Source organism: Streptopelia decaocto (assembly GCF_964273445.1).
Source record: "Streptopelia decaocto genome assembly, chromosome: Z".
Lineage (NCBI taxonomy): Eukaryota > Metazoa > Chordata > Aves > Columbiformes > Columbidae > Streptopelia > Streptopelia decaocto.
In genome coordinates, this window is record NC_138657.1 from 18344480 (window position 1) to 18366387 (window position 21908).

The window sequence follows — 21908 nt, forward strand, 5'->3', positions numbered from 1 at the left end:
CTACCAGATGACAATTAGTTACTATTTGCCTGAAAAGTGTAATTCAGTTTTTAAAACCCTGTTGTTATTAGAGAACTAGCTGTACACAGTAAATAATGGAGCTTATGAGATCTGTGCCCTACATCAAAAAACTAAATGATTCAGTGAAATAAACCACTTTTTAATGAGTCCTAGATGACTTTATAATTCTGAGTGTCATCCAGTTATTGAGGAATTTACCACCAGGACATGTATAAATGACAGTTGCCTGGAAACTTACCTACTATGGTTTAGTCAGTTTTATTCTTTTCTTCTGTAATTTTCATCCATCTTGCTAAAATATGTACAGATCAGTTTTAAGATGTAACATGAAAGTAAAGCTTTCAAATACTGCAAAATCAATGTATCATCAAATATTATATAGTCCTCCTGCTTCCTGATCTAGTGATCATAACCAGGGAAGAAGTGTAGACATGGGGCTTTCACATGTTTTACTCATGCCCAAATTCCTTACTAGGTCTCTGGAGCAAATGGCAGCCAGTCAGCTTCACAGCAGCTTGCTGCGATTTTACTGCAGACTCCACTAGTACAGAATAGGTTCAGAACTGGCAAAATCAAGGTTACTGGTTTACTGCCCTCCAGCTCCTTTCATCTAGGAGCTCCTTGGGTATGAGCAAAGATGCAGTCCAATCCTCAATGTGTTCTATTACAAAATGAGAGCTAACTTTTTAAAAACTCTAGCATGTCTGATTCTCTTGGTGACAGAGAAAGGTGAAAGTTTAGTCTTGAAGTATGGGAATATTGTATCATAATTAACGATCGGGGCATTTGATACAGTTTAAAATGGTAAAAGAACGGGAGAAGGGGTAAGAAAAAGAACCTGATACTTTTGTTTGTCATGAAAATATATGTCGTTTACCAGAGTTTTCCTTTTTTAGTCCTGTTTCACAACAGATTAATGATATTTAAAGCTGTGAATACTGAACCTTTATTAGCACGTAATTACTAGATATTGGCACCAATGTTACAAGTCACTGACTAAGAAGAAATCACAAAGCTAATGAAACAAAGCTTTTAAAAACAAACAAGCAAACAAACAAACAAAACAACAAAAACCCCACAGCTCACATTTTAAAAATAACACAGTTAATATCAGTCACATTTCTAAAGAAAAACCTTTGCAGGATCCTCTGTTTCATACTACCTTTCCTAGTTTCTATATTAGTCATTCCTTGACATTTTCATGATTCACATGGGTAATCAAGCAAACTCCCTTTTCAGTTGATACTTCAGATATAGTCTTTTTCAGGTCTTGTGAAGGAAATTAATACACGGAATTTATCAGATGTACCTGCAACATATGAATGTCACTATGTACCAAAAACCAAACACATACCAGCTAATTTATGAAGATTGTAATGCTTCAAAAACTATCTATGTGACTTTGTTCCAAAGTACCTAATTCCGGAGAGTCTTCTGCAAATGTTTTCAAAGTGAAGGTCTCAAAGAATGCTGAATTCATAGGATGCATGTTCTGTCCTACAGCATTTGGCAGATAGCACAGCCCACTGATCTGTGTTGCAGGAGGGAGGAGGACAAGGTGAGCAAGAGAGGAGATACTGACAAACCATCCACTCCCATCTGACTGTTGAATAATTTGCTCTCTGTAATGCCCTGCAAGTCCCCAAGCTTATTCTATGCCCCTAGATTATTTTGCAAAATATGAGGATCCTAATCTACAGAACAGGGAGACAGAAATCAAAGTTGTTTTTTACCATGGTTGGTAGCAGTTTTACCCAGAAATACTTAAGTCCACAACGCCTACAAAGTTTCTGAACCATAATGTTAATAGTGTTTTCACTCCATATCTGGAGGCAGATCTTGGTGAAAATTAAAAGGTGCATAAAAGCAAGAAGGAAATTAAAATATATACATCTAAACAACAAGATGTCAGCCTGGAACTTGTCATGCCTATCACCTTAAAATAACTACAGCACCTTTCTTTTTGAATAAGTACCAAGGTTTGACAAACCCACAGTGAGGTACAGATCTTAAGAGCTGAAGCGGAGTAGTACTCAGGTCACACAGAACAGAGATCAGACTTCTGTAAGATGCAATCAGTTAAGAGAAATTCAGTAAGATATTGCTTTTGGCAGGCTGACATCTTTTAAACTTATATTCTTGTTTCGATGCCTATTTGAGTTTTACTCTGACCTGATTGGGACAATCTGAGTGCCACACCATACCCTTTAAAACTCACTAGGAACTAAAGGCACTTGTGGAATGCAGCAGTGTGCTAGGAACCTCTCTATCAACAGCTCAAAGTTAAGCAAATGGCTTATATAAAGGGAAGTCCTTTTCCTTTGTATCTGAAAGGAAAATAAGTTTAGTTAAGAATGCAGTTATCTTCAGTCAAAAGGAAATACTTTAGTTTTTATGGTAAGTAGTGAGGCATTCATGACACTGGTAGATTATGGCAGAAAAAAACTAAAAAGTCTCACCTTATCATTTTATCATTGCCAATAAGCACTCTGCAACACTATTTTCAGTTAGCTACTGAATCAAATGGGACAAGGTGGGTGTAATATGAGGAAAAGTTAAATAAATGGTGGATTGAGAAAGACTCTGGCAAAATTTAATGGAATAACTGATCAGTTCCAAAAAAAAAGAAAAAATTTAAAAAAATGAGATTAGCCTGAAAAAATATTTGCAATATATAAATGATTCACAATCCTATCCATATTGCTTTAAAATCCTTAACCTAAACAAAATGTTGTTTTATAAAATGCTCACATACACCTATGCTCCCAGATCTCATTGAGTCTTAGTAAGAAATTTTTACCTCTGAAAAGAAAATGTTGGTATTTTGCAAATTTTTAATCTCTTTAAAGTTTTAAACTCATCTATGTATCTCAAGTCTATTCTGCCTTATCCAATTGCTTGTGTGGGACGTTAGCAGCAATTTTTAAGGTTGCTTGTTACAGAACTTATGTTGGAGGGCAAATTCTATTTAGTTCTTCAAAAGAGTCAGGCTTCTTCAGAGCTTGGGTGAAATCTCTGAGTGAAAAAACAGTCCTGCATTGCTATTTTGTGATTTCAATGTGTACATGGGTGTTAAAAAAGTTCTATATAAAAAGGTAAAAGATCTGTTCTTAATTTAGCTTTTGCTTCCATTTTTAATAAATGCCATGCATCCAGTGAAAGACATTTGGAACCCCTGTCAAAAGATTACAACTGGTTAATTTCCTCAGGTGAGAAAACACAATATGCATTATTACTACTCCATGTTAAAAGATCACTGCATTCTTAACTTTCTGACTCCTGCTTGTACTGGCTTGTCTCTCTTTTGCCTGTGGAGATTACATGTCCTGTACATTTGAAGTGCAACACACAGTACACCTCACATAACACAGAAAGCTAAGACATGTGAATTGCTTTTCCACTGTCATCAATAACTACTATTTGTGCTTCATATAGTAAGATTTTTCAATCAAGTACCAAACTAACCAATCAAATAACACAAGAAGTCAGTCTACTTTATAGGCCCAGTTTTGCACTTGCTGTGGATTATACAGGTACTACGTTCACATTTTACCTAATACCTAATTACTAGCAGAAAGCTGAGGGAACAGATCTGATTTGAATCACTAATTTTGTCAGCTTGTATCATCAGTCTTTTGCTTTAAAAAAAAAAAAAAAATTAAGGGTGCAACCTTATTCTTAAGTTCTTCACATCCATTATTGCCTTCTAGTTGTCTTTTATGAAAGACTTTTTATAGACAGAACTTATTGTAAGCAGAATATAGCTGTTTCACAGATAACTTGTAGTTCATGATTTGTACTATGATCTAATATGAACTGTGCATTTTCAATCCTGTGTCAATGATTGAATCAAGTCCTTTTTCTCTGCAATTTTTTCCATGATCCTGTTGTCATTTGTGTTACCTCTCTGAAGGAATATTTATCCAACTGGGCAAAAAAATTGAGAGGATGCTACAAACTCACAATATTTCAGTGGGCCCCTAAATATAATTTCAAAGTGTTTCTATCACCTACAGACAGCTTCAAAATTAATTTTCTAGAGTGATATAGTTACATTGCGTGGATTTGCTCAACATATGGGCTATCAAGCTCCTGATGAAAAATGGTGTATGTTAGGCATGTAATCAAAAAGTAGCTGTACAGATCACAAGGGACAAGGAAACTTCAGGATTTTATTTAGCTGCACACACATTCATCACCACAAGAGAGATTTGTCCTGCCAGTTTGAAGTTACTTCTTCACATAAAGCCAAAACAGCCCCCAGCTGTAGCTTGGCTTTTCAGAGAAGAGATTTAACAGACCTACCCTACTCTTCGAAACCAGTAACAAAACTCGGGGAACGACACTTTCATTCATATCAGGTCACAGTGAACTGGCTCCTGAGTGTCTCAGTGAAGAAACGGCACTTCAATCAGTAAGACTGAACTACCCAGTAGCTGAAGTTGCTGCAATTTATTGTGTCCTGCAAAGCACTGGAAAAGCCTGATAATTACTTAAACTGCCTGTGACCTGTCTTTGCCAAGCTTCCTTTGTCCTCTAATTCCTGCCAGAGTTTGCTGACTTGCTAATGAAGAGAAAAATACCTTCATACATCTGTCAGACCTATTTCCACTCTTTAAAAGCTCCTGATTACTTTTGGTGCTTCCAGGTCTGAAATCTCTTAGAGATGGTATACACACAGTGTTTTTTATTAACTGCTACTGTACTTGTAATTTCTTTCCCTCTAGGATAATCAAGCTCCTGCCATGGTCAGTATTCTCAGCACACACAAGCTCAGTCATATACTCTTGTTGCCCAAAATAGCTCAGCCCACAGAATGTGGTTTCTCTCAGAGTAAAATGCAATTATATAGCTATAATTGTCCATGCTGTTGTTAGAGTAGGCAACAAACTACTTCAGCTATTACTAGCCCAAATTTGAGCAGGACCTGCAGAAAATAAAAGTAGTCTTCTCCTGCGGAAAAATAAATATGAGCATTGAAACAGATATCCATCTACATAAATGGACTACTGAAATGGTCAGTCCTCAGATGATAATCTTCTCAGTGATCTTCTCAGAGGCTGGAGAGGGGAAACAAAAGGAAGGAGAGGAAGAGGTTCACACTTCATTTGAATATAACTCTTTCTTTAAAAAAAATAATGTGAAACATCAATATTATCTTGAGCCAGTTCAAGCCACAGCAAGTGGATTATAAGAAGAGTGAAACTTTTCACTGTTACCAAAACCCAAGTAGCCAAAAGGCTAGGCTCATCAGACAGACCTTTAAATATCAGTGGTTTTATAATATAATTTTAACAGGTAAAAATGAAATCTTAAATAAGCGTCAGTGAGATAGACACACAGTAATTTTTTTTCTTTTTAATGACTGGATCTCATTTGAGATTTCAGAGGGACTGACAGTTAAGAACCTTTCACTTGTAAGAAATTAAGTCAACAAGTAAAATGTATTCATTATTATGCTCATGCCAACAGTTATCTCAAAAACACTATTAGTTGAAATTGAAACACAGAAAGCTGAGACAAGACACATGGGAATGAGTATTCAGTAGTCAGAGTCCTGTGACTCTTACAAGGCAGCTCAGTGCCCTCTCCAATAGGCTGTGGCCTCCGAGACTGTCACTGGGTCACAGGTTTAGAGTGGTTAATCACAAAGATGCCAGAAGGTAACCTACATGTGCTACATTAGGAAGACAGTCTTCCTAAGCTTACTGTACACTGGAGGGAGAAAAATGGGCACATTCAGAAAACAATCCACATCTTCCAGAAGTTATACAATCCTGCTCACATTTGACAGGGTAGTGAGCCTAAAAAATGTTTCCCGTTTGAGACTTAAGCACACTGAATGATGTTTCCATCCCAGCTTCCTCCTTCAACAATAAAGAACCACACCATAAGAGTTAGTAATAATTATTGTCAGTGACAGCTTACAAATGAAGTGCAGGAAAAACAGATTCAAACCTCTCACTGTACTACTCTCTGGCTACTCTGTAATGGTTGTTCTTCTTTTTCTTACTGCAGAACAAAAGAACCATCCTGGATGTGGAAAACCCTCAGAACAAAAGTCTTGGTAAACTGAAACCATTAAATTTCTACAAAATGTTTTGATGAACAAACATTAAGCAACAATTGAAAATATGTTAGATAGGAACATTTGACTAACTCATTTTTTGGAAGAATATGTAAGGAAATATCTATTTTGTTAAACTGCTAAGGTCTTACATATAAAGTAATCACATCCCTTTATAATCAAGGTTAGGCATTTGTATCAACCTTTTAATAAGAGTGGAAATCCATTTGAACCAAGAAAACCTATCACAGAAGCACAATTAAGGCTGAAATTCACCCTGGACTTACACAGCACATGATGCTAATGAGAGGTTAAGAAGATGGTTTTTACTGTGAAATGAGGAAAATATTATCTGTGTTTATGTTATATACCATGAGGCATAAGACAGCATTGATTAAATTAATTACTTCGATTCCTTTCAAAATGGATTTTCTTTCTAAAAACATATTTGCACACATGGTCCCTGTGACTTAACATAAACAGTAGCTGATCTGAAGATCTCTGAATTGTAACCAGGCGTATTGATAAATAAGCAAATCAAAGCGATGTCTTACTTTACGTATTCACAACAAATAGAAGAAAAGTAAATGTAAGATATGAATCATTAAGAAACCCTCTCTGTAACCTCTTGCCCAGTACCACATTCAGAATCTCTAGTCCTCCTATTATCTAGCCTCTAACTAAATTTCCAACATTTTACAGGTGAGCAATTGAAGTGTGGTGTACATTTCACATCTATAAAGGCAGAGACAAGCAGTAAATTTTTCTGTAAACTGAAAATACTCTTTCACTGAGGACTGGGAGTGGTAACGCCCTTTTATTGACGTCAGTAAAAAGGGAAAGTTAAATCATTAACAGACGTTAAAAATCTATTTGGCTACTTCTGGCAGGTGAAGTCAGATATTTTATTACAAAAATGATGAATCTTTTGGCTCATTCTTTCAATAAATTGATTTTATAAAATAAGGAGTGATAAGGGAGTTTTATGAAGTATAAACAGTATATATTATAAATAATAACACATGGCCCCAGAGCAAATGCTCTTATGATTGATCACAGCAGCAGAATCCCTCGAGTGGCTTACAACATAGCCACATTGGGATCATCTATTGTATGATCCATACATTAACTAGATAACTGCCTAGTGTGGAAAATTTATAAAGTTCAGGATAGTAAAGCTGGTTTTGTTTGCTGAATTTATTTCTCATTGCAGAGAGGATATAAATGGAGAGCAGCACATGGCCTGTCTTCAAGGGAGTAAACCCTAACCACTTAGAGATGCAACTCTTTAAAAGGAATGAATAGTTTTGATTTCATGTTCAGAATGTAATCAGGAGAAACAAAATACAGGCCAGAAAGCACTCAAACTTTGCCTGCACCTGCCAGTTTGTAGTTATATCACCACAGTTCCCAGAAGTGAACACCACCACATTTCAGAGCAAAGGGACACCGTGGTTAAGACCAGACAATGCAGATTCAAAAACACAGAAATAAGTGACCAGAGTCAACAAGAGTTACTGTTCCAGTGTCCTGAAATATTTTGTGCTGCCCATGCCATTCAAGCAATGATGCAAAGGCACAACACCAGATGCCGATATGGAAATGTCTATAAAAAACAAACTTACAGGACCCTCTCAACTACCATAACATTTATTTCCGTGCAAACCTGTTTTAGGAGCAACCTGGTTCCAACTCCGTGTGGCTGAGTCAGCACTTTGTTTTCACTTTTCGACAGTGAGTTTATGGATCTTGACTCTGCTGACATTTGTTTCAGAGAGGAAAAGGAAAACTGGTTCATAAAGTTCCCAATGGCTGAAAAGCAAAACCAGGAATGCTTGTATTAAAATTGAAAGCAGATTGCTGGGTGGACTCCACTGCCAGGGATCTTGGAGCTGGTAGGCCCCCCTCTTACCAGGTGTTACTAGAGAAATTACTCTAAACATAACTTGCCACTAGCTCTCCAGTAGCTCACAGGTAATTAGACTTGAGAAAACAGGAAGAAAGTCGCAGCTTGGTATGCTAGTATGCAAAATGACAGTATGACTACTTTGTTAATCTTCCTCAAGCGTGATAAATAAGATTTCCTATCACCACGTAAGAAGAAATTGTTCATTCAAATGGTTATAGATGTCCAAACATGCATATCCAGCAAGCATCACCTGTTTCCATACACAAAATAGTGAAATAACCTACTTTCAGACAGACAATCTATGCAGCATTAATGGACAAACTGTGAATTTTGGATAGAGAAAACAATATTCTTTTCATGTTTTAGTACATTACTATTTTCTTTTATAATCTTTCCAGTTGTGCTGGTGCCAAATATGTTATGAGGTAATGTTTGCCCCAGACAAGTCTTCTCTTCCAGTCATCTGTCAAAGGAAAAAGTCAAATAGTGGCATTGCTTCCACACCTGGTCCTTGAACAAATCTGTTGTACTGTATCTTTATGACAACCTGTGAATGAATTACCATTTGCTTCCATTGGAGAAGCAATGGAGGAGATCTCATTGAAAAACCTTATATTCATCTTTGTCAAGAAACAGACTTAAACACAAACCTGAAGATATTAAAATAGCTCTTCTTCACCGTTTTATCTACACCAAAGGCATTCCTCATCGCACTATCTTATGGTTCACTGAACTCCCTGTAAATACATGGAAAGAATTCACATGTGGTCAATTGACAACACCCCACCTCTCTCACCACTCCTTATGTTCAGCTGGATACTGACTTTCAGCTGATGTCTACCAGTTCTTAGCCATTCTTCCTTCCTTCTGCCAGCTCCAGTCACATGTTCTCTATCTATTCGCATGTGGATAGATAATTCTTTTTTCCTCTTATTTTGTATTTAGATAGCATTTTGTTCACATGAGAATCGGGAGGACCTTTTGGATTCTTCAAAAGAAGCAGTCCAGAGCATATGTAGAACATATTCAGGAAAATCTAATGTTACAAGGATTATCATATCCACTGTTATTTTAGCAGCCCTATCTTTTGGGGAGCATAGGGTAAATGAAAAAGAAATAGACTTCCTTTATAATACCTCTTTACAGATTGTCTCTGTAATGTCCCAAAGAAGAAAACATCGGAATAACATATTGTTACTGCGAAACTGATTGAAAGAACTGCTTGCCAGTTTTCAAATAAACCTGTATTTTCTCCAGTCCATAAGCCTTCCAAAACTATGACTGCTGGCCACCATATTATTACCTAGTATTAAAATGAGTACTTATACAGTGTTAGACAAATTTGGCATTTTGAAATTAAGATTTAGCTTAACATTTTTATAAAGGCAAATTAATTATATCTTTTTGTTCCCCAGATAGCATCAGGAAACCAAAACTTGTTATCTAAAAATTGTCAAGAAATATGCTTATTCCCTTTTATAACCAAGCTTTGTTTTACATATCCTTTAGTATCAAGCTATTCTTGACAGAAATAAATAGTTCTGAGTAATTTTGCACACTAGATACATAAATTTATATTTAAAAGATTCTCAAGGCTCACTCTGTCCTTATCTGAATTTGTAATCACATGCATACATATAAATATAAATTTTCATATATATATATATATATATATATAAAAATAAATAAATAAATGTACACATACATTCCTTTAAAGTGTGTTGTTAGAAGGGGCGTGCAGTTTGTTTTATTTATTTTACCTGGAAAAGGCATCTGTGCTACATTCTGAACCAGTAAGGTCACAGAACATGCAGTACATGCTGCTCAGGCACTGAACGTACCCACCATACCATACATGGTGATTTTGGCATGTTGGCTCAGCCAGCTCCTAGAAAAGCAAAGGCTAATGGTCATTGCTTCCAGCTAACATTCCAATAAATAGAAAACCTTTTCACAAAAAAATGAAACTAAACATGCATGAAAGGAAAACTAACAAATGCAACTAATAGATTCTTAGAGTGGTTGTATTCACTCCAGGTCTAATCTAGACTACTACTGCTCAAATTATTTAGTGCTCTTCAATTTCATGCAGCACACTGTAAGCTAAAAACAGAAGAGTAATTCTGCAGCACTGGATTCAAACGTCTCGATTTCCTTGAATGACGTGATGATCTTACTAAATATTGTTATCTCCTAGATGATCTGAACAGTGTTCCTGTACAATACAGGCTGGTTCCAAAGCAGAAGTAACATGTGCAAACCTGCTTTTCTGCTTTCCCACCTACTTACAATGGCATCACATACCTTATAGAGTCAAAATATGCATCTTTGGCTAACTGCCCGCCTTCTGGAATGTGTTCTTCATTAGTTCTATTGAATTTATCCCTTTGTGGTTAAATTTATCTCCCAGTGATACAGACCATCATACACATATCAATACAGAATTTCTTATATACTCACATACTTAATGTATGGGCAAATAATGTGGGTTTAGCCACACATGGCTTATGAACATCTCTCTTGCAGTGCTGCCAGCTAATTCACATAAGCAGCAGAAGACTTCTGCTAACATGGAGTCTACTCTACCATTCAAATTCCCAGATAGGGTGGAAGGATTTGCAAAGAAACCCCAGGATCCAGCAGGCTCCCAGTCCCACCATTGTCCCAGGACAGGGTCCTTGAGGAGCCACACACTCCCTTGCCTCAGACCTCTTCTCACCAAGGTATCTGGGATGTGTTTGTGGCTCATAGCTACCAGAAGATTTTACCATACTGCTCTGAGTTAGTGAGGCTGTTACTTACAACTCTCAGTTTAAATAACCTTACTGTACAACAAAAAACATCTCCAGTACCATGTCAAAACATTGTACCTTCTATAAGGGGTAGGTAGTATTGGTTTTGAGCAACAATGCTCTTACTATTTAATTAAAAATAAATAATTTTGAGTCAATATATCAATATACCTAACTTTTAAATTTCAGCACAAGTCACTGTCTAGATAGAGATTTTTTTGATAAAATTCTGTGGTGTAGATAGAGCAGAAGATGAGATTAAAATAATAAAAAACAGTGTTGTTCCTAATTAGAGTCCCATTTTCATTAAAAATAGCAATTATCTACAAAATCAAGTTAAGTTCGGACTAGTATTAATATAAATTTATTTTATTATGCTGCAGACACACACACACACACAATTTTAAAAAAATTTTAAAAAAAACACAAAGAACCCACTAGTCACACAGTATCATTTTACTTATAATTGTCTGGCTCTCTTGTTTTCTGTCCTTCTATATTTTCTATGTTTATACCTCACTTGCATATCATTCTAAGTGTCTAATTTGCTGTACTATCATTTTTGCTCATCACAACTCCTTTCACATACAGGCATATATCTATGTTTCCTACACTATTACTTGGAAGCTGGTGATTTTATTCCACAAGATGAATCTTTTTTGTTTTCTAGTCACAGGACTTCAAAGATAGATAAGCCACCACCTTCTAGTTTTTAGGTCTCCTTTAAACTTTTCTGTGAAATTGTGCCAGTACATGTGCAGAATTTGGGTTGAGGGTGGGGATGGTAAGAACAGGAAAAAACATCAGCAGAAAAAATAACGTCAGCATTACAGAGTTCTAGTTTTTAATTCAACAGTGCCTATGCATCATTGCATTAAAATACCACTGAATTCACACCTGGATAAAGGAAGGATAAATGTGATTTAGTGCCAATCAATTTAATCCAGGTTATGATTATTAATCCAGTTGACTTCAGAGATTCTGTATTTTTTAGCTTCTAACATAGTAAGAAAACACTGAAGTTCTTGAACACTATGGCAGTTGCTGATGAAAATAAAATATTTTTCAAATATAAATGCATGCATGCACTGGCAATTTGCTTTGATTAGAAAACAAAAGTGTAATGGAAGATTCAAAAAGGATTAATTTTCTATTAATACCTTTTTTGTTATGTTTCTTTCTGTTGAATAAAACATAGCTACAGAGAATACAGATCTAATTATTCAAACCATTCTGAAGAAAATGTAAAAGACTGATGAACAGGATTAATCATGGTGTGAAATTTTATTACAGTACTAATCGAGACAGGCAGTTATGAGAGCCCATGACAATGGATAATACAAAATCTGACAATGAATTATGTACAAAAAATCAGTACCTGACAGATAGATGAGACCCACTTGGGGGTACTATTTTTTGGTACAGCTATGAGAACAGGGTTGGATAGAAGGATGTGGGACACTAATTTGACATAAGAGGCCAATTTTGGAAAGTTCCGCAGCATGCTTACCACACACATACAACCAAATGCCCTTGGGAATGATGGTTAGATACATCTCTTTTGTATAAGGTACCTAAGGCCACAAATCAGTGCATTTCACGAGGAAGGGAAAAATCAAACACATCATTGGCACCCCTACAACAAAGAACTTGTTAAATGAAACTTCCCAGATGATATTGAGATAAGCACAGGGATGCTGACCTAAAAATCTGGCAAGTGGTTTAAGAGTGAGCAAAATGACACAACCAAAGCACCAGGGAAGTTTCTCAAGTAAACAGCAACACTTGCACATGCAGCTCAACATCCTTCAAACCGTGGCAAACATCCAGCACTTCAGAGGAATGTGGGTGTGGTAAGAGGGGGAGGGAGAAATAAATACTGTTCATCAGGAGAGGATGTAAATAATTCTTCCAAGATTCTGGAGATAACTAGCATGTCATCCTGTTATTAAAGGTTAAGAAGGAACCAAGTCCTGTTTCTTGTTATCACTGCTTTTGTATAAATAATATCATTAAATCTTTGTATTAAACTTTGCTTTCAACAAGACATGGTATGTTATTGTGGGAATATTGTTTATTTTTACCAGTAGACTTGAAGAGAAAGGAGATGAAGAAGAGAGAGAAATGTGAGAAAAATATATGTGTCCACACAATATGCAACGGTTATAGCAATTTCATGAAAATAAGCTACTGCCAACATTAAATCAATCACTTCTATTCCTTCCTTTCTTCCTTCCTTTCTTCCTTTCTTCCATCCTTTTTTCATTTCTCTCTTTCTTTCTCTCTTTCTTTCTTTCTCTCTCTCTTTCTTTTTCTCTGTCTCTCTATCTCTCTTTCTTTCTTTCTCTTTTTCTCTCTTTCACTCTCTCTCTTTCTCTTTCTCTCTTTCTCTTTCTCTCTTTCTCTTTCTCCCTCTCTCTCTCTTTCTCTCCCTCTTTCTCTCCTTCACTCTTTTTAGATTAAATCAACAGTTAGCCAAGTCCAAGTCTAAAAGCAGCATCTGAACAAATAAAAGTTCAGTTGAAGTCTTGTTAAAAGAAGGAAATACCTGCCCAAAAAGATTACAGAACACCAGAAGGAGTTATTTAAGTGTTTATCACAATGAAGTTCTAGTTACCTTCTCAGTTAATTGTTTCTGTCCATACTTTCCTTTAAACCCTTTTCCAATGTGCAATGTATTATTGCATATAACTATTCGAAACATTTCCAGTAAGATTCCTGTGCCTGCTCATGAATGTTGCTAGAGGAATTCATTAAGTGTAAATCCAGGGTCATCCGCTCTTCTGTTTTCATAACTTCCTCTGAACCATCTCTTTTCTCATTTTAGAATTTCCTCTTTCTTGAAAATGAAATAGTATTTTCCAAAGTACTCTGATCGGAAGATAACCTTGCTAGATTCCTGGTTTTACAAGCATTTATAATCGGTAGTGGTATGACAAAGATTATGGCATAATGTGATGAAGATGGCATATTTAAGGAAACTGTTTCAAAGCAGGACCTACACACTTTTATCAGAAAATGGCATAGAATAACTTTAATTTTGTTTTCTTTCTTATGACTGCAGTTAAGAATAATAAGCACATACTACCTGTGTTAATTTAATTCTGTGAACTATCCAAACAAGCTTTCCAAAGGCAACTCTCATCTTTTTGACCATCTACTTAAAAACAGTTGTTGTACAGGCTAATCATATCAAACCAGGAAGTAGAACTACTTGTTGCTACTGAAAACAAACAACATCTCAAATTTCATATTGTTTGACTACAATGTACTTAGTTATTGTCTAGACTGTGCTTTTGCCAAGAAAGGTTGAACTAGATGATCTTTGTGGTCCCTTCCAACCTGATATTCTAGGATTTAAAAGTACTTTCAAATTAATTCTGCCTAAAAATTCATACTTCCTTCTTTTGTAATTCTTTGATGTTTATTCTTGCATCCAATAGCCCACAGCAAACACTCTGTAAGACCTCAGCTTTCAATGCCCTGCAGTGATTTCCTACTTTCTAGATTGTATTAAAGAGATTTAAGACATGTTCCTTTCAACAATGAGAAACTTAAGGGACCTCAGTAAGATCAGTTACATGCTCATCTAAACCAATCAGACACAACTGGAACAGTTCCAAACACTTACTGTTTGAAGCTCCATAGGTGGTTTGCCTTCCCTTTATTAAAAAAAAAAAAAAAACAAAAACAAAACCAAAAACACAACAAAACAAAACAAACAAACAAAACCACAACCAAACAAACAATAAACAAAAACAAAAAGCAACCCACCAAACACCACAGCACTGACATGAACACATCTTTTGCTACACTCCTTAGTGACATCAGACCAGACAAAGCAATTCGAAGCTATAATCCCAGTAATTTCATTTTCTCCTCATTGCTATAGCGGAGAAACCTTGGAATTTCTGAACCTCATGATCTGTGATTCCTAAGAAACAAGTCATACTGAGAACATAAGGGCAAGGGTTGCCTCTGAAACATTATAAAAAAAAGCTATAGTTAAGTTCCTACCTTCAAAAAACTTCTTCAGACCTCTCTTGCTAACTCTTTCACAACTTTGAAAATTTGGCACCAAATGAAGAAGCTGCTGTTAAACTCAAACGAAATGAAAAAATTTCAAACTTTGACCATTTTAGAATCCACCCTTTTAGACTAAAGGAACACAAAACCAGGTCTTACCAATGATGTGAAAACTCTATCCAAGTTGCCACATTATGAGACACTCCTAGTAATTCTAGCACACACTAAAAATAATTTAAAATGTCATAATTTTAGAAATCCCATACAAGTTCTTTGTTCTTCGCAGAGTTACAAGTTTGCATCCCAAAGCTTTTAAGAAATGAGGAATCTTCGGATTTCTAGGCTTTAGATTTCTGATTAAGTGGAAAAGCTTCTGTCAGGTTGAATTAAGTCTCATGTGGTCTTCATCGCATAGAACCACCTAAATCTTTCTAACCTATGCCATTTTACAAATCCAGTCTTTTGTCTGTGCATTTTTTAATATTTAGAAAGAGTAAACAGAAGTAAAAGCCCCATAAAACAAACCAAATATGAACAGCATGAAGTGCTTCCAAAGTACTCCTAAAAAGTAAGAAGAAAAAAAAAATCCTCCTACTTGGTAAAATAGAATGTTGTAGACAAAAGTACTGCCATAAACATTATTTTGGCCTTAAAATATTTGCCATTTTGTGCTTTTTATGCAATCCAGAATCTTTGTTAAATTCTGAGTTCATAACAGATGCCACTGTTCAAACATTGCCTACTTCAAGAACTGCAAATGTGCCAAAATTTCATGTTCGAGAAATGAAGTTAAATATCCCCACTGCCAGTTTAGCTTACTGTAAGGTTTATGTATTACAAAGACAATCAGCTAGACACATACACCAACTGGCAGAACTGTAGATGGAATTTTTCAGGTAGGTGGTATCTTCAGAGGAAAGAAGGTACTGTCAGTTCTTTGGTTTCTGTCTGCTGTATTTCAGCTATGCAAGAAATTTTTGACAAAAGCATTAAAACACAGTATTAAAAAGAAAAAGTTTCTTCCTAATTCTGTCTTCCAAATTGCTTTCCAGACCATGATTTTACCCAGTATTACAGTCAAATTTATCAGCAGCCATAATCCTGGAAAGAGCTGGATATCATTACTAAAGCAGGGATACTGACAGGAAAAGCACTGAGAAGGAGTTTGAAGGATATGTGTTCATGGCTGATTCTTTACACAATGCAGACTTTGGGGCGTAGACATGTAATCTTGTTACTACAAGTAAGAAAAATGCACCAAGCAGATCCTAAGCTGAATTTCAGAGCTGATGTGCAAAAACATAACTAATAAAAATGATTTTAAACATGATCTTCAGGTGTTAATACTGTAATCCGAAAACATTCAGCCAGTGAGAATGCAGCTCGCAAAGGTTCTGCCACTAAAGCCTGTGGTTTTCACAGTTGTCATTTAAATTGGAATATTTTCTGAAGAGCATTGCAAAGAACCAGGTTATGTTGTGTTGTGCACTGCCTAAAGAACATACAAATCCCTGCTTTGAAACCAACCAGAAATATAGGAAACACAAAAACACATAAATTTTCATCTCCATTTTGAAACCAGAAGAGCTGTATAAAGTGCAAAATATAGGGTTAGAAATTCAAGAATTCAGTTTGATCCTGTGGAAGGATCTATGAATCAAATATCACTCTCTGAGTGCAGAGTTGTATGAGGGCAGGAAGAAAAGTCTGGAGGTAAAGGGTTTTTAAGAGGCTCCAGTTCACAGCCCAAAGGAAAACACTAGTAAGAGGCAGGTCCAACATACTCCTTAGATTCTCACGTTTCTCCATTTCTTCTCCATTCACCAGTGTCTAAGGGGTAAGCAAAAGACAAACAGCAACTATTTCTCCTGTCCTAATGTTGAAAGAATTTCCCCTTCTGACACAGAAATGTACAATATACAAGACGTTGTCTTGTTCATCAGACAGATGAACATTTGAAGTTGAGGAGAATACCTTAAATGTGATAGCAGAGTTTAAGTTTATGAAAATAAAACAAAACAAAAGAATCCTTCCTCTTTTCTTTGAGATGTTAAAACATGTACTATATTCTCTTTCCCTTATATTGGTTTCTTTTTTGAGGGCAACACTAATCCATTTCCTCTTTCCAGACACATTCAACTTGTCCTGGTACTTGTATCCTTTTCTAATAGTCCATATCAACCCCGTCTTCTTGTAGCAGGATATAGCACTCAAAGAAATGAACCTTTGCCTCCTCTCACATTGGCCTGACAAGAAACAATGGAGTGAGATTTTTTCTGCCAGTAGCTATCTCTTCGTGTCCCCCCCAAATCCATACTGTGTGCAGTTCTCAGCACCACAGTGTAAAAAGGATATAAAGCTACTGGAAGGCCATGAAGTTGGTGAAGAGTTTGGATGGGAAGCCATATGAGGAGTGGCTAAAGTCACTTGGTTTGTTCAGCCTGGAGAAGAGGAGACTAAGAGGAGACCTCATCATGGCTACAGCTTCCCCACAAGGGGAGGAGAAGGGGCAGGTGCTGATCTCTTCTCTCTGGTGATCAATGACAGAACCCAAGGGAATGGCAGGAAGATGTTCCAGGGCAGGTTCAAGTTGGACATTAGGAAAAGGTTCTTCACCCAGAGGGTGCTGGAGTACTGGAACAGGCTCCCCAGGGAGGTGTCACAGCCCCAAGCCTGACAGTGTTCAAGAAGAGCCTGGACAACAACCTCAGACACATGGTGTGAACTGGGGAGCTGTCCTGTGCAAGGACAGGAGTTGGACTTGATGATCATTGTGGGTCCCTTCCAACTCAGGACATTCTATGATTCTATGAAAAACCAAACCAGTTCAAATGGAAAACTCAGCTTTCATCTACTACACATGATACATAACTGTGTGCCTTACTCCACCCTCATTATCAAACACAGGCAGAAACTGAAAAGATTGAACTCTGGCCTTTCAAGAACAACTTTTAACAGACAATTTACTAATATAGCTATAAAATATAGGGGTATTTTCCCTTAAATTGGAAACTTACAGACCCTTGCTTTCTGATACAGCAGCCAATAGGTCTATTCTGTATCTGGACTGTGCAACAGCTATATCAAAAGCTTATTAGTCTGTTTTTATCTATCATACTGTAATCCAAAATATTTTCTCTATATTTCAGCAACATTGCCAGTAAGTATAATAATTTAAAAACTTGGTGTTGGCTTTGAGGTTAATTCTTAAGTTTTGTTCAAAACTAACTAGGCACCTCTGTGCTCCAGGACAACTTCGTTTCTAGGAGGAAAAATAAGAAATTAATTTCATCTGCTCCCTTATAATTGATGAGAGGGAAAAACAACCAAATTACATCAACAATTTGGGATACCTGCCTCCCCAGGTAGTTGCCTGCATATGCATTCTTTCATTACATCTTCTTTATTAAGGCAGAAATAATGGCTGAGAAACTGTACACCACCTGAAAGAAGCAGCTTTGTTTGAAACACTGTCAGTGCCATTATCCCAGGTCTCTCCAGCCCTACGTCACCAGAACACCACTCAATCACCAATACTGCTGTGATGAAATAATCTTTCAAATGCAAGTCTGCCATTCAAAAATGTCTTTTATTTCTAACAACACAAGAATTTTAAAAGAAAGGACATTTCATTTTCAACATGCTTTACAAATCTGTTTCTTCTCCCAACCCTCTTTTACCTCAGTTAGGTGAAGTATTAACACCATAAGACAATCACAGTCCTAAAATGGCCTAGCCAAAGGCTTTGTGCTGAGGCTGACAGTGTATTCAAGCATCTATTACCCATCCTTTAATGGGTAAATAACCAGGACTTTTTCTCTTTCTCTCTATATTAGTCTGCAAAATGCATTCAGCATTTTAGTTTCATATAAATGTCATTCCTTCCTTCTCAGATAACACGTTGTCATTTTTTAATAGACCTACAGTTTTATTTTAGTGGACTCTTTCCTGGGGTAACCCTGAATCAGGCAGAGACAGGTAAATTTATACTAATGAATGACTTAACTTGTAGAACAGGGCATACAGACTTCAAAGAAAAGTGATAACCTATGGTGGATTAACATCCTTCGAATAAGCATTGGTCTTGACTGCAAAGAAGACAAAATCAGCAATAAATACACCTACAATAAAATATGGTCGTAGCAGATAATAAATGTTATCACAAATAGATACACCATCTGTAAAACTTTGAGTTCCAAAGAGAGAATGGGAATCCTCTATGGACAGAGACACAAATACGCCTTTGTAAACAACAGATGGAAAGAAGTAGCATATATTGAAATGCACTTTTATACAGGCTGTACTCCTATACAACTATACACCCATACATTCAAACAGAGAACAAACCTATAACAGGATAATCCACAGGAGATATCACTTTATAAGTAATCTACATACACATACCTGGTGTATCCACAGCTGATTTCAATTTACATCTTATCATATCTGATGTGACAGAACCTATAGACCCATAATCACGAAGTAAACTAGTTTATTAAGGCTCTCACGTTACACCATTACCTATCTTCAGAAAAAAAATATAACTTGTAAAAGAAAAGCAGATATCCTGTACAAACCAAACAGTAGATGAAAGAAACATGTCAAAACATTAGAAGTCAGTTCAGAAACTCAAAGATCTTCTCAATTACAGTTCTATCAGCTTCTTTAAAAAAAAATCATGAAACAAACAAACAAAATAGCATAAAATAGCATAGCATAGCATAGCATAGCATAGCATAGCATAGCATAGCATAGCATAGCATAAAATAAAATAAAATAAAATAAAATAAAATAAAATAAAATAAAATAAAATAAAATAAAAAATATAAACAACTCTTAGCAAAATCTTCATATACTGCACCAGTGCATTCATATAGGTGAAAAAAGAAAAATGTTTCTCTGTTCTATTTTTGCAGTTTTACTGATAAGGATCTGCTTACATTGATATTTTCAGGAATATTTTTCAGGTCTGATGTGAGGAATTGAACTGCAGTAAGATGTGTCAGCAGTAGCACTCAGCTCTTCGTGGCCAGTTATACTTGTTACAACACATATTGTTTCAGTCTGAACAAAAATAATTTCTTCAAATGACATACTGAATCGATAACGCTAGATTCTTACAACACTCAGAAAATCAGACTTTTAATCCTCCCTATTCTTGAGCCATTCTGAAACACAAATCCTAAACCCAGTGGTATCTTGTCAGCCCTACCTGCTGTTAGACCCCACACAAATACCTTCCATCCAGTGCAGCCCCATCCCGGCATCTGCACTTGCATCTAGAAAAAGCCTATGAATCAGATCAGCCCCGTTACCTCCATTTTGCCTAAACATAATTGAAACTCGAGGCCAGGGATGCCGAGGGCACCTGGGCAACAGAGCAGTAAAGAAACAGGCACATGTGCTCTCAAACCAGCTCTTGCCTGAACTCTCAGATGTAGAGATCAGCTGATGAAATCATCTCTTCTGGCCCACTTACCTGAGCCTGAAGTCCATACCAAGTTCAGCCTGAGCCTTGGTGAACCAGCCTAGGTCAGATCATTAGTTGCACTCATTTTCTTCCTGCTCGGAACTTTGTTTTTAAATCCAGTCCTTCAAAATTCACCTAGTTAACTAAGCAGAGTTAACTGAAGTCCTTAAACAGTTTTCAGTTTTTCTTATGATTTCATAGATATATTTTTATTCTGTGCTTTACAGAAGGAAAATAAAACAAATCAAAGCAGTGATGGATTACAAACCCTCAGTTGGCTATAACTGCCCTCTTAGTATTGCAACGCAATTTCCTTGGGAACCAAGAACTCTTACAAATCTGTTCAGTTTTCAAGTATTTCTATTGCTCAACAGCAGGCCACAAATGTTGTACAAATTTCTGCAATGAGATTTAGCATTTTGATTTTATCAATGGACCTTTTAAGAAAAAATAAAAGAGGATTTCAATAAAATCTGGATAACTTTTTCTTTTGTTTAGCATTTTGTTTGCTTCTCTCTGAAATTGAAGGGTTTGAGTCTGTGTCCTCTAGAGGTTATTTTTTTTCTTTCTGTAAAGACAATAATTGTAACTAGCCCTGAAAACCAGCTTGCTTTTCTTGTGTTCACAGCATACAGTAGTTAATCAGCTATGTTTATAGATTACTGCATGTACACCATATTTAACAGTGTTCATTTGTGTATCTGACCCAGAGCATTAGCGACTGCATTCTCAGTTTCTGCACCTATCCATATGAATGATTCTTTTTCTTTTGTATATTTAATTCTAAATTGTTTGATTATTTTTCAAGTAAAAAAATATTTTCACAGGTGTATTTTTTTAAGTGACAGGCATATGAACTGCCAGTCAACACCACTCTTGCAATACAAAATACACATAAAAACTTGAACAAAGTTACATTTGATGGGATGCAATGGTAAGTTATATTAAATTACCTTATTTCCCTCAAAATCTACATATCCTAATAAAACGTAAAGAAAGTCAGCTGTGTGGAAAACTTTCACAATAGTAAATTTGGGGGTTAATAGCTGGGTAAAACTTACTGACTGAAAATAAAATTGCCTTCCTATACCACAATTGAGAAAAAAAAAAAAGCATTCAGACATATGATTCTATGAACAGGCTTCCTCTAGTCCAATGAACTTATTCAAACTAATATCTTTGCTTACCTGATTTGCTGTTTCCTGTTTTTCATAAATATTTGAATATCCTGGATATTTTTACCATTTAAATATCCAATTGCCTTTTTCTCTGAACTGCAGGAAACTGATTCCTATCCAAGAACTTATGGACATTTGGAAAATATCTATTCATGCACATGTTAGACTGATACACTAAATAGTATTTATATACTCATAGACTTTTTACCAAACACTTGAAATTTTTTCACGCAAAATTTTTCAATTTTAGATATACAAAAAAGCTGTTTAGCAAATGTTTTCTGTGCCTCTTCATAAGCAAAAATTTTAATTGCACCTGGTGCCCTACATGAGTAAGAATTATACTGTATTATCCAGAAGTCAAAAGACAGCCACCCCTCTTCCCCCTACACTGAGAGGAACTGGATCACTTTTCCAAGCTGCTGAAGTCCAGACTCAGGAGGGG